The following is a 13848-nucleotide window of genomic DNA, read 5'->3' on the forward strand; positions in this document are numbered from 1 at the left end:
AGTAAAGCTATTGCCGACTGTCACCAAACCATTCCTGACAATATTGAGTTCAGAAAAACTTCTGTGGTTAATTTGAGTAGAGTGAATTATGACAAGTTTCCTGCTATTTCTTATTACTCAGACTGGTTAAAATTAGTTAGGGCAGTAGCTTGGCTAAGAAGGTTCCAATTAATTACTTGTTATAACAATGTGGGCAGGACAGGTAGGCATACTGTTATAAGTCCTACCCGTTCTTTTAGTGTAGAATATGCGATTACGTGAACCATGGTAAAAAGGGCATCAGAATAGCTTGTGCAGTATGGAGAGATTTTGGGGGCCGGTGTTAGATCCATTTTGAAAGTGAAAATCCCTCCATGCATACATTTGTGATTTCTTCCTTGTGGTTTCTTTATTTGTATATATTGTTAACTTTTTTGATGCCAATTAAGTCTGTAACGTTTAATTTTCTTGGTTTTCTTGTCGTTTTTATTGAGTCCCTATGTTCCTTACTGAACTGTATTTAGTTTGTTTGAATTGTTATTATTCTGGCGACTGCCATATTGACTGCTCGCTCTTTGATTGTGAGGTTTGATTTTGACTGGGATCGTGCATTTTTGGTTGTAATTTGGAGCACTTTCCAGATATTGGAACACTTTGTGTTATAAAACAGCCGCTCAAACGGAATCTTACTTGACCTATCCAGAAGGGATAGAATAACACTCATCTTTTGGTGTTTTTGGTAATTTTCATATATTTCTTACCCCTTTGCTATTCATTGTAATTTAGATTGAATATTTTGGTATCAATTGTTGGTTGAATAACTGGGTGGTAATATTTGTTTAGGTAAATTTGTACATTTGTATATATGATGAAATTTGGAACCGTTATTACTCCAAAACACCTTGTTCTGATTTCGATTGAAACGAGTTACTAAACCTTTACTATAGTTATTCAACCACATCCAGACCTATTGGAATTTAGGTTTGGATCTTATATAGGTGGCCTGTAGCTCTTAAAGTCTCGGGCGATAGTGCGGCCATGCCGGAACACTAGTTAGTCCTCTTGCACAAGCTTCTATAATAATAATAATAATAATATATTCTGAAAATAATATTTACAGAATTCACACCAGTTTACAGGCATGATCAGATTGTTATAAAAATCAACATTTAATGTAGAGAACAAACATGAATTATAAGAAAGTTTTATGTTTGCTGGTTTAGTAATTGATAAACAGTTTAAATATGGCATATATCACGGCAAGCCAATGCAACACCAGGGAACTTGTCATTTTTTCATCAAGTGGATAGCCTGATGATTGACCAACATTGTTCTGTAAGGTTATTACCAGTGCCAGAGCGAGTTATTATTAATTATCTACAACTAGAGAAAGTAAGATTAAAGCAAAGAGCACGGAACAACAAAACAACGATAGCAAGTAAGAGGTTAAACATTTATAGTTCCGATAATCTCACTTGTGGAGCAAGATACACTTGCAGGCGCTAGAGCATTTAATGCATTTTCAGAGGAGCAAAAAGCATTAATTGAGCGAACAAACAATGGGAGAGAGTTTAACATACGGATAGTTTGGGGTAAATTATTCCAGAGCCTAGAAAACTTACAGGTAAAGTAATTCATATAGAGAGAAGATCTAGAATATGTTTGTTTCGCTAAAGACAAGCAGTTACGAATGTCGTAATGTGAAGCCTTAGCATATTGAATCGCCTGACTGGATGTGAAGGAGAGTTTGTTAAGTATTTTGAAAAAGAAGATAAGGTTAAGTTTAAGTCTCCTCTTCCATAAAGGGTCAAGCCCTAGTTTACTACACCTCGAATTATATGTCAAGACACTATCAGGTCCAAGAGTACGAAATGTAAATCGTCTCTGTACTGATTCCAGTCTTAATTTGTCCTTTATGCGCGTGCTACTAAGGAGAAACGCGCAGTATTCGAGGAGTGGTCGAACACAGACTTTGTACATTAGAATACGAGATTCGCTGTTATGAAGGTTTCGAGTTATGAAACCTATAAGGCGTTGAGACTTGGACGTTTGTTTCATTACCTGTTCAGTAAACGACAAGTCATCGGAGTACCTAAGTCCTAGGTCTACTACTGTGTGTAACCTAGATAACATTTCCCCATTTATGGTAAGATTAAGGTTGAGTGATATATCACCGAAGCATAGCCAACCACATTTAGCTGTATTGAGCTCCAGCTGCCATTTTGAGCACCACTGTGCTACCTTGTTAAGCTCCGTGCTGATACAATTTTGAATATTGCTCAGCTCATGTGGAGAAAATGAGTACACCACCTTAAGATCGTCTGCAAACAAAAAGGACTTACCCACACTAAAACACTCACAAATATCATTAATGAAAACTAAAAAGAGCAAAGGACCTAAGACACTACCCTGAATTACCCCACTTCTAACAGGGACTGCGTTCGACAATGAAGAGTTGATTTTAACTATTTGATGTCGATTGCTGAGGAAGGAATCAAACCAGGCTAGTAACGGGTTTTCGACCCCATAAGATGCGAGTTTACCTATGAGAAGTTGGTGGTTGACCATGTCGAAGGCCTTAGAAATGTCCAGGTATAGCACTAATACTAGATATCCTTGGCTACGAAGCGAATAGACTAAATTAAAGAAGTCAAAATGACATGTCATACAGGATCGATTTTTAAGAAATCCATGTTGCGAATCATCAATAAATTGTTCAGTCAATAAATAGTTGGATAGTTCATCACTAATAATTTTTTCCATAATCCTAGAGATAACTGGAGTAATATTTATTGGCCGATAGTTGTTCATGTCAGTCTTATCTCCGGATTTGTAACGTGGTATGATGTACGCGGTTTTCCAACGGTCAGGATAAGAGCCTGATTCCATAGAGAGGGTAAACAGTTTAAGGAGAAGAAGTTGGATATCTGGACCACCATATTTGTAGAGAAATGATGAAATCCCGTCTGCTCCGTGACCTTTCGAAACCTTGAGCTTATTTATAACCTTACTAATTTTCAGACATGTGAAGGAGATAGATGTTATTGAGTTACCAGTCAAGCATATAACTCTAGAAACAGAGCCATTTATGGATTCTTTGTCATTTGCAAAATTACCACTGAAAAGGTCTGCTATAGTTTTTGGGTCATATATAAAACTATTATTATGCAGGATGCATGGTATATCAACCTTTTGAGTTGATTTAGCACGTTTATTGTAAAGGTGGATTAGGTTTTGCACTTTTGAGCTAGTACGTAGTGCTAATAGCTCTTCATTGATGGCTTTTAACCTATGTTTCTCTTTAATTTGGTTAAAAATTATTGTTATTTGTGTGACTGCCGTGAAGTCGTTAGATTTAAAATAACGTTTCTTTAGGCATCTTAGTTTATTACGATATTTAGCTGGTGTATATAATTCGTAATGTTTACTAATCCTGTAAGTCTCAATTGGTGCACAGGAGTCTAGACAAGAGTTAACAATGAAATAGAATATATTGATGGCATCTGTCAGACTATTACATGAGAAGACTTCATCCCAGTCTGAGAGTTTGATCAGTGAGCGCAAGAGGTCCCAGTCTGTATGCTTATAGTCTCTATAATTGCAGGTTCTTTGAATTGGTCGGTTGTAGGAGGGATAGATGGGGAGAGCACAAGTTACTATCCTATGATCACTGCTTTCAAACTCGTTGTATACTTGTACAGATAGGGGAATGACATCTCTACTAAATATTAGATCAAGTGTATTATCACCCCTTGTTGGGGTACGAACCCACTGTGACCAGCAGTACAGATTAAGGATTGATAAAAATTCATCATTGCTTGGCTGACAACTACCGGTACTCCAGTTAATCCCAGGATAATTAAAATCGCCAGTGATAATCTTAGCACTGAAGTTTAGAGTAGATGCGTGTATAAATGCATTGATAATACAATCATTCAAATTATCAGTACTATCAGGAGCTCTATATATACAACCTAGGAGTAGACTATGGTTTAGGGTATTGATTGATATCCAGATCGATTCTGGTAAACTATTCAAGATACTATCTTCAACTTTATTAGTTGTTAAGGTATCCAAAGCAAATATAAGACAACCGCCTCCTCGCTTAGTTTCTCTGTCACAACGATAGAGTCGATAGTTTTGGATATTTAATTCGGAATCGGCCACTGCTGGATTACACCACGTTTCAGTGATAAGTATAAAAGAAGGCTTGGCTAGGAAGGCTAAGGTTCTCAAGGCTGAAATTTTGTTCAGAAGTGAACGTGCGTTAATAAGTAATAAGTTTAAAAAGGGAGTGTGTAGTGTAAAGAAACCGAGAGCATCCTTATCGAAGGTATGAGTTCTAGCTATGCCTGGACTATGGTTCAATGTGTTTGCCGGATCGCATGGGCTATAGCATGAGCGAATTGTAGTGCTAGTGGAACAAGGGATCTCTGGAGGCCGAAAAAAATCCTTATTTTGGTAAGGTTGAATAATTTGTTGTACTTGTTTTGGTGGACAATTAAGACAGGTGCCTACATGTTGGGGTTGCGTTGATGGTGCATAACCTAGTATACCATCTTCCCCACTGCGAGAGTGATGATAAGAGTTACATCTTGCAGGTTTATTATTTATTACATATGGGGGAAACCATGGGGCACGTTGGTTTATTACCGTCTGTCTAATAGTAGGCCTGCTTCCATGATGGTTGTAGTGGCCTGGTTATCTAGGGCCACTAGGAAATGTGTCCTTATAACCTCTGCATTGGTATATCAGTACACTGACTAACATTTTCAGAAATTATACTTTTGTTTGGTAAAGCCGTTGAAATATTTTTGGTAATCGGTTTAGAACTAGGTTTTTTATTTACTTTCTTTTTAATTGGTATATTCTTTTTAGGTTTAGCAGTGTTTTTATGAGCCTTCACAATAGAATCAGGTGTACGATCCTTGGCTTCCGATATTACACTGGAAAGAATGACATTAGAGTCTCCATCGGATATGTCCTGGTTATCTAGGGCCACTAGGGGTATGAGAGGCAAACTAACACACTGCATTGGTATATCAGTACACTGACTAACATGAGATAAATTAGCTGCACCTGTGGGTTCAGCTGCTGGCGCAATCACATTTTTTGTGACCTCATCAATGTTATTTTCCTTTATGGTACGCTTTTGTGTTAATCTTTGATTGGTGGTTTTGTCTGAGACTATACGAGCGTTTTTAAACTTCGTATGCGCACAGACTAGCTGTTCAGATTCTATCAAACGTTCCGCTAATAAATGGGAATCGAATCTAAACAGGATAGGGCACGAGTATTTTTGATGCTTTTTGTTAAGTCGGATACATTGGCATGGACTGTCCTGGAGGTTAGCTGCCTTTAGTATCGAGTTTCTTACAGTTTTAATGGCAACCTTGTCAGGTATATTATATATAATCACGTTATTTCGTGAGATTATTCGCTTGGTGACTTCGCTAGCTATCGAGTCAATAACGGATTCTACTTTGATCCTGTCTTCGAGTTCAGAAGGAACTATATCCTTTGACAACAGCAGTCGAAGGGGTGACAGTGTCTTTAGTTCTAGTTTAAGATCATCATGCTTTAATAAAGAGCCCGCAAGTGACTCCACTTTAGAACGCATATCACTTAATTGCTTATAGACAGCGGCTAATTCGCTCTTAATAAGATCGATACCATCTGTTCGTGAGTTAGAACTCATTATTAAGTTAGACATAGAGTCATCCAGCAACATGTGTGGAATAAGTCCACTCCCACTATTATCTGGTGCAACAGGAGTTGCAGAGCATGGGGTATAGGTAAGACCAGAGTTGACATCTGAAGAACTAGGACTTTTTCGAGCTCGTTTTTGTGTCAGTCGAACCATTTTTCTTCAAGGGTTAACTGAATGTTATTATTGATTATTAAACTAGAGTTTAACGATATATAAGCACTTTGTAATAAATACCGTGTGATCGTAACGCAAACTTCAAACGTACCGCAGGAGGATTCTGATATCGCTTAATCAATAAGTCTGGATTCATTACCATACTTCTGTTCCTAAGGCCTTGAGAAAGGATGTATAGGCAATTGACAAAATGAGAATGTCCATCATTCGAACGAGTGGAAAACCAACTTACAAGAGGGCTGAGGTCGCTCCAGCCGTTCTCACACAAATAGTAAGAATCCCAGTGTGAAAAAGCAATGACAAAATATATCATTCATTCTAGCAATAACACAGTTAGGCGGGTGGTCATCCCATTTATGGCCATTATAATCTCGGAAATTACATTATCTGAATATAACTGAACGGAAGATCTACAATACTCTCGAAAAAATCTGATAATTCGGATGACCAATCGACAAGTGGCAAATATAAAACCAGTGAAGCCGAATTTATTTCATGCACTGGTGATTTTTATTCTATGAATATGTTGATGTTTTCAGTTTGATTAGGTGGTTTTTATGTGATAAGGAATGATTTAGATTCTTGAAACTTAGAACTTACATTGTCCACTCAATAGAGACCAAAAGATCAACGAGCGAACAAAACCATACTAAAATGGTGAATGTGTATACGCTTAATATTACAACGTCGGAAACCTTTGAACTGTTACTAACAATGTTAAAAAAATTGAACTTCGCCGTTGGTATTAAACGTTTCCTGCCAGGTATAATGTTTTTGAACATATCATATTTTCAACACAGAGGAAAACCTAACATTCACAACGTAAATTTGACTATGTTGATGTAAAGTGTCTCAGAACACTCATACTTCGTCTTGCTAAGATGATTAAACTTTATCAATTATTATGTGTCTATCAAAGTTCTAGCCAAATTTAAAAGTATTACTCCTAGAACGGATCAAAGCCCATGACAGCCTTTTCTCAACGGTCTTGAGAGTTGCATGAAACAATGTTGTCGAATAAAAAGATTGAAGACATAATTACATGCTGGAAAACACTCAGTTACGTCTATCTCCTTAAATACGTTGCCTTACTGGGAGGGCAGGTATGTACGGACATCTGAAAAAGTATGTAGAAACTAATGTCACTCTCATAAGAGAAAAAAACTTTATCAAAATGACGACAACTACCAATTGCCTTACTTCTGATGATCACATGAGTGAGTTTTACATATCACAAGTTACGTTAACGGAAAGTAGATGTAAATCCAGTTTTTTTCCATTATGAAAGTGTTTAAGTAAAAGCTCATAAATTACCGGAAGGCCTGTCACCCAATACTTAATCTACTTTCAGCCCAACCTAAGAATGCGAAGCAGATGAGTATATTTTAATTCGTAGAGTCTAATGTCACTTAGCTTTTGTACAGATACATGATATGTATGTAAACTAGTCTGTTTATATACACTCTGAATTTCTATTAAGAGCAGCGGTTTCGTACTTGTTGTGAATTAACTCTGCTATTGTTTATTTATTGCGTCGAAAGCATACTTGACCAACTTTGCCTTTATTTTATATGTACCAATAACAAGATTGGAATCAATAGTTTCAAATAAATTGAGCATTGAGTAGGAAGTTCACAATAAATATACTTATGATATGTCTCAATAACTTGGAAAATTGTGTTTCTGACGTTCCGTGACTTAATGTGATCCATTTCCTCAGAGTAAATAAATAACAGAAATCAAATTAATACACGTTTAAAATTTTGTTTTCTAGCCAGGCCCACCATGAAGGATCTTAAAGTTAGTACACGGAAGTTATGTCCAATGAGCTGTCATACCATATAACGTTTACACAACTAGTAACTGGAATATTGGAATCCAGTAAAATGAGGTAGAAGACTGACCTGGATGAGTTAAAAACTCCGGAGCGAAATAGTGAAACAAACCTTAAGATTCAGGGTTTTCGAGTAGTCAAGTGTTGAAAGCCGATACTGCATCTATGTTACAAGTGATAGAATCGTAAATCACAAGGAGGGAGGCATGATACTAGATGTTACAGATCATTTTCGTGTGCACTCGAACACATCAGAGATGCATAACAGTGGTACGTGTGAGGTAGCTTGTTGTGCAACTTAATCTAGACACTGGCTAGTTACTGTAGCAGGAACGTACCTTAGTCCATGTAGTCTTGCTGATGACTATGCTTTAAGTCACATATGTTATTGGAGTGAAGTCTAATATTGTCACGTTGTTGGACACTCTAAAACCCCGCCTCTCGGCTGGATAGAGCTAACAGCTTCCGGTGGATGTTTTGACAGCAACTTTTGTCAACCATTATTCGGTGTTCACTTGTACAATACATCACAAAGCTGACACATATTGAATCAGAACATGGAGTTCCATTGCTGGACCTTGTATTTACACACCACTGTGATGATATGAATTACATTCAGCACCTTTCCCCAACAGCAAATAGTGATAGCGTTGTACTTTACGTTGGGTTTCGGACACAGTGTACAGCATTTATCTGCTCCATTTTGTCCCATTGTTTGGCAAGCCAACTGTTATAACTGTATTTTACTAATAAACGACCCAGCTATTCCTATTGCTTAGTATTCTTACACAATGACACTCGACAAGACCCCAAAATCAGAACACATTGAACAGGAATTAAATTGTATTCAAAATAATAATGGTATGTGAACAGCAATCACTAGTTTAAATAACTTTCATATATTTATAGTATGTACATAAGAAGCTTATAGATTTTTCTCCAATAATATGCCCGGGCTGATCGGTTTAGAATTAACCAATCAGCGCGCAGCAACACCATCATGCATAAAACATGCTTTAATCCAATCTATGTCCCACTAACACCAACTTTCCCGAAATCAGAAGACGTACTATCTCAAACGACTGGTCACTCAATGCAGATGGATCGATCGCAGACGAACAGGATAAGTTTAAAACCATACACTAGTTCTTAAAACTACCGTACATCCCATGGTCAGCAGGTAGGCTATAGCACTGCTGTCCACCGGTCAACAAGGAAACCAGAAAGCTATTGATGCTCAGGAAACTACTGGGTCTTATTCTTGACAACGAGTCATGAATCATTTAAGTGTGAATGCCGAAATATGTGTATAAGGATCATATCTAGATACCCTACCATTTGCGAAAGACAGTTGACATATGATAACCGTACCTGCTCAAAACGATTGTTTTTGTACATTAAACGAAAAACAAAACGGAGTGATGGTATTTCTTCATTACTGCTGAACGGAAGTTCGGATATACTAGCTAAATCGAATCTGGCCATAGCTGAGACTTCATCAAAATATTTCACCTAAGTCTACTTCACGGCCATTGTTAACAGTATTTGTCACAACCACATCACTGAGATATCAGCCATAGGACCTGTAAATGTTCTTAAACTGATCATGACCTCGGACCTAGTAAGATACCGGGTCTTGATGGGCTGCATACATGGTTGTTGTCATCTCTCGTGGACATTATTTCAGCGCCACTCCAGATGCCATTCAACATGCCCCTTTCCTACACCCAACTCCCTGAGTGGCAAGATGCTTTAGTTAGTTCTATATTTAGTAATGGTCAGAGATAGATGGTGTTCACCTATCAACCTGTCGGCATAAGTTACTTGAAAAAATAAATCAGTAAACAAGTCACATGGAATCACACGATCTGTTAACTCTCAAGCAATACGGATATGGAATTCAGCATTCATGGTTAGTTCGAGATGATGATCTGTCTGTCAACGTGATATTCATGGACTTTCGCAAGCCATTTGATAAAGTTTTTCGCTTAATTCTTATTCAGAAGCCCTAAAACTTCGGAATAACAGGTGTTGTACAGGAAAAGATAAGAAACTTCCTATCAGTGAATAACCGCGATTGATAAAGTCATTGATATTAATGTTTATAGATGACGTCGAAATTCGGAAAATGATAAGAAGCGAGACTGGTCATCTTGACCTCCAAGCTGAACTGGAAGAATTAGTTGGATAGAACCAATGTTAGGGCTTAGGAACTAGTCATAATACAGAACGCGAGATGACCCTATGTTGGGACTTCGTGTGTGTTAATATGTCTTATCTTTTTGCTCATTCCAGCATTAATATTCTTCGAGACCGTAGCAGGAAGGTTAAAAAACTGCGATCTAATGAACTTTCGGTAGGGTTCCGATTTCCTCACCGAGTGGTCAATAACTGCAATGATGTACTCAAACAATTGATATCAGCTCCATCAGTGAATCTGGGGCTTCACTAGAAAACAATTTTAGGGATAAATACAGGTCCACCGACCTACTACCTCTATTATTGAAGGCTGAAGACCATGTTGCAACAATCACTTGCAGTAATTTGAGCGCTGGTTTCTTTTATGTATATGCCATGACATTAGGTAGCCTTTACATAGATTAGTTAACACATATTATATTTTGTTCTTAGTCAGTGGACACAATTTCGTCCGTTGTTTAGGAACAGGTTGAAAAACGTAGCCACCATATGAACTCGCTGTACAACACTTGACAGTTCAGTGAAAAATCTACCTTCTAAAGTGTTTATCATAATGTTGTTTGTTAAATGACAAACTACTACGATAAATCTTTGTTCTCAAAATATTTGCACCCTGTTGATTTCCTTCTAACTCGCCAGTATGTTTCTGATATCAAACACCTGTTTAAAAACGGACCTTTCGACATATTCAACTGTAAATTCTTTCGCATCTGATTACTCTGTAAGATCAATGAGGTAACTCATCAGGTTTCCTCAAGTAATTATTCATTTCCTCTATGAAGTACATTTTCAATATTATTTTGTTTCCTGATGGTTTAAGAGATAGGTGAGTGTACAACTAGTAGCTTCATAAAGAACGTGAAAAGCGTGCTTCCCTGTTATGGTGTTAGGTAGTCGGCTAACTATACTTCCTTAGATATTCTTGCTTGGTTTATCTTCAATTTCTTACTGCCTCTCATTGTCATATAGAGGAAAGGTACAAAAAGTCACTTGATATAATTGTGGTGAGAATATGCGTGCAAACGTAACAGGAGATGACATGCTGTAAAGGTATGTGGTAGATGTCGATTGTCTCTAAGTACTCCACATCAGATACTTCGATATTAAAAATACATTAGTATCAAGTGTCAAATGTACAGCAACAATTATCCATGAGTCTTCATTACTTTCCTTTACTGAATGATGAAACACTTATAAGTTCAGATCAAGATTATTTTGCGCCCCACTTCTTGTGAAAGAAGTTACAGCAGAACTTCCAGAGGTTTCCAGGCGACTTCACCATAGAACGAGAGCATATAGACTCAAATCTTGTAATGACATTTGATCGTCACCACACGAGCTTTGAAGCCGAAAATTGACACGAAGAGAAAGTTAACAATTGCGAACGCAGAAACATTCAACTCAATAAATCGGATAGCATGACCCAGCCTTGCAGGCGTGGTCCTTCTGTATAACTTGTCTTTACTCACATTAAATATGTTATTCTATCTTTAGCCCAAATGTGTTTTTAAACTCCAGACATCATATTGTTAGTTGTAACGATACGATGTGTCAGTGTAGGCAATGATGTGACTTCCACGTAAAAGCTTATACAGTGGGCAGTCACATCATGACATATCTATAATTTTAGGATTAGGTCTATGATTATTAAAAATAGTACCGATAATAAAGTAGACTATAATTCTACAACCTAACAAACTCACATCTCCAAAAACACAATAAACGATTGCATAAAAATGACTCTGAGATAAACCAGGTAAATCAAGAGAATAAGTACATTGGGTCGCACAAAACATTTGGCGTGACTAGAATTTAATTATTATTATTCACAGGCATCTTGTGGGTACATAAGTGTTGTGAAGAAACTATTCCGGGATTCTTCAAAAATGCTATAATACACAAGTTTCAATAATGTTAGCATTGTTTTGCCATATTTGAAAAAGAGAAAAGAAAGAAGAAAAAAGAAAAGAGAATATGAGTGATAGAATAATGATGACAAATCAGGTTCTGTGTAATTGAGAAGGATATTAAATTGATTTTAAGGAAGGAAAGGAAGAAACTAAGGAAATAGAAATAAAAGAAACGCGAAACACGTCATTAGTTTAATAAGCGTGTTTATGAACACAGAACAAGAATACAGTGTATTTGCAAAACTATGAAGACTTCATTTCGCTTCGAATGTACCATCAGAATATGCTAACATTACGTGCTTTAACAGAATTCCAAGATTTATTTACTCAGTGCTAAAAAGGGAACTCCAGACGTAAATGTTTGATCTCAGCTTTTGAACTTTCTTTGAATGTCCCCTCAGTTGGTCAGTCCTATATGAAAGGAAAAGACACGACATATTAGTACCAAGATCACCGTTCAGTATACGATAAGCCAGTGTTAAATCATCCACCTCTAACCTGTGGTACTATGGCAGAAATAAGTTGAGAGGTCACAGTTTATTTTCATAAGATTGTCAAGAGCGATCCTTATCCATTTTGGTCTCGATCCATCGAACTCGTCTTAGCATATACACCTCATACTTGAAACAAGGACTCACTTCTTGACTCCCATATTTCAAATAGAACCTCACAAAGTCGGGTGTGATATCGAAAACGCTTTTTTGTCTAAGTACTGAAGTGACTTACAATACAACAAAAAACCGTGAAATCTTTGACATCAATAACTTTGTAGGTACTCTTTGTTTCGAGGTCGTGGTCTATTATGACTCTTAGATCTTCATAGTTCATTACTTCAGATAACACAACTCCTTATTCCGTGTAATGATATAAAAAATAGAAGTTATTTATTTGCACCATCACACTCTTGTCAGAATTGACTTCTGATGACCACCTATTCATCCATCCAACCAGTGAAGTCAGGTCATCCTGTAATATTTATCTACCCAACCTGCAACGTATGGGTCTTCAAATCTTTGTGTTATCCGAAGAGAGTAAAACAGATGACTTCGCTGTGGTTAGTAAGTCATTTAAGTAAAGTAAACAAAAAGGAACCGAGGACTGTACCATGAGGAATTCCACACTGATGGAGCCTCACTTATCTGTAACCACCAATCATTGAGAAAGTTACTTACCCAGCCTGTGATTTCATAATGGATCTCAAAACTTTCGGGTTGTAATTTAAGACCCAGATAAGAGATGTTGTCAAGGGCTGTACTTAGATCTACGGAACATACAACCGCTTAAATATTATTATTTTTCGCTAAAGCCCAGTCTTCTGTTGCGACAGGCTGACTTGTCGAGCATGACAAGCCCTTATAAAACAGTGTTGTTCCATACCTAAAAGATCATTTCCTTCCACATAGTTTAGAATGGCCATTCAAACAGTGTTGCCCATCAGTTTAACGGCTACACTAGTTAGACTAATGGGTCGATTGTTACTAACTAGTTAGCTGTCCCCGCCCGCTTTTTAGGCTGTACAGATAATTACATCTTTCCAGTTTCTTGGCAGTTTTTACTGCCTCAAAGACACACCACACTTTTTTGCCAAAGGTCCGAAAACTACATCCTATATAGCCTTTATAATTTTAGGATGAACATCGTAGAAACCACTGGACTTATCTCGCCTGAAATATAATCATAAGACAGCTCTCTTCCCAATAACCATAGAATCCATCAACAAGCCTCACTTATCACAATTAATTGCTGATCCTACACCATGTTCGATAGAAGACACTTAAGCGCTCCAATGGAGTTCCACCTTTCTTAACGTCATTTCTTGCTAATATCAAACGGTTTTCTTATACCGAAAGTAATGGGGACCCATCATAAGATTGTCAAGAGTGACCCTTGTTCATTTTGGTCTCCATTCATAGGTAGTTGTAGAGGGCAAATGCGAGGTTAACGTGATGTTGAGCATGGTGTACATGGGGATGTAACTAGATTAACTATACCTTTAAACATAGCTCATGCTTCTACAACTTAGCTAGTATTTCCTGACCAGC

The sequence above is a fragment of the Schistosoma mansoni genome, chromosome 7 (assembly GCF_000237925.1).
Source record: "Schistosoma mansoni strain Puerto Rico chromosome 7, complete genome".
Classification (NCBI taxonomy): Eukaryota; Metazoa; Platyhelminthes; class Trematoda; order Strigeidida; family Schistosomatidae; genus Schistosoma; species Schistosoma mansoni.